A 1,478-nucleotide genomic window follows, 5' to 3' on the forward strand; every position below is an offset into this window, starting at 1 on the left:
TACAGTCACATTTCAAGAGCCAAAATAAGTCTGGAAAACACAGTCTTTAGTGTACCATGAAGAACAGAAAGCTAGAATATTTATGGACAGTTCTAATAACTACCACATTTCCCATAATTTTTAACCTTTAGCACTATTGCCAACCCAAACTTCTAAAAATTTACTCTTTATTTTCCATGACACAAACAATCCCTAGCTCTTTGATTGTTTATCATATTTTCCTCCAACTTCTTTTTTCACAATGACCTAAGTGTAGTTGATCCTTAAATTTCTGTCACTGTTCATTTTCCATTTTATCTCTTTTGTCTGTCCTTGAGTTACCCTATAGTAACATTTAAACATACAACATTTCGGCCTGATCTTTCATCATTTGTTTACCCAGTACTTATTGCCAGTCTTACATGTACTATGTGACATAAAGATGATCAAGAAAAAGCTCTATCTTAGCTTTCTTTCCCAGGCGGCTGCCGAAGATGGCGGAGGGGCAGGTCCTGGTGCTCGATGGCCGAGGCCATCTCCTGGGCCGCCTGGCTGCCATTGTGGCCAAGCAGGTGCTTCTGGGCCGGAAGGTTGTGGTCGTGCGCTGTGAGGGCATCAACATTTCTGGCAATTTCTACAGAAATAAATTGAAATACCTGGCCTTTCTCCGCAAGCGGATGAACACCAACCCCTCCCATGGCCCCTACCACTTCCGAGCCCCCAGCCGCATCTTCTGCGGACAGTGCGAGGCATGCTGCCCCACAAGACCAAGCGGGGCCAGGCTGCTCTGGAGCGCCTCAAGGTGTTTGATGGGATCCCACCACCCTATGACAAGAAAAAGCGAATGGTGGTTCCTGCTGCCCTCAAGGTTGTGCGTCTGAAGCCTACTCGCAAGTTTGCCTACCTAGGGCGCCTGGCTCATGAGGTTGGCTGGAAGTACCAGGCAGTGACAGCCACCCTGGAGGAGAAGAGAAAGGAGAAAGCCAAGATCCACTACCGGAAAAAGAAGCAGCTCATGAGGCTACGGAAGCAGGCCGAAAAGAACATCGAGAAGAAAATTGGCAAATTCACAGAGGTCCTCAAGACTCACGGATTCCTAGTCTGAGCCAAATAAAATTGACTGTTTATTCTTCATGCTTGGCCTGGCCTGCCCTTCCTCCATCGCCACCCTAGGATGTGGGGACCCCCAGGGGCTGCCATGCAGGTGCCACAGGCAGACGGGGTATAGCCGAGGGGCATTAGTCAGTGTAGGCAGGTCCAGGGGCTGTGCAGGCATCGCTGGTCTGCAGCGTCTTTGTTCGTGAGACTTTTAAGATGAACAGTTGGAACAACCAGTCCAGTTGCAGTATTGGCAGAAGTGAGCTGGAAGACTAGGGGAAGGGATTCGCAGGACTTAAGGGAGTCTGCTCATGCTTCCCACGTGGTCGGATACTATACTCTGCAGCTGTTAGGGTGTGAGAGAATGCCCAAAAAGTGTCTCTGGAAGAGAAGTTTCAGCC

General features: G+C 48.8%; 1 pseudogene across 1 annotated transcript; it reads left to right on the top strand.

Annotated features, from left to right (window-relative positions):
• On the top strand, nucleotides 453-1,113 carry LOC108636572 (annotated as a pseudogene). The gene has a single exon (XR_001918468.1). The product of XR_001918468.1 is annotated as a 60S ribosomal protein L13a pseudogene (transcript).

This window comes from Capra hircus, chromosome 8 (genome assembly GCF_001704415.2).
Source record: "Capra hircus breed San Clemente chromosome 8, ASM170441v1, whole genome shotgun sequence".
Taxonomy (NCBI): domain Eukaryota; kingdom Metazoa; phylum Chordata; class Mammalia; order Artiodactyla; family Bovidae; genus Capra; species Capra hircus.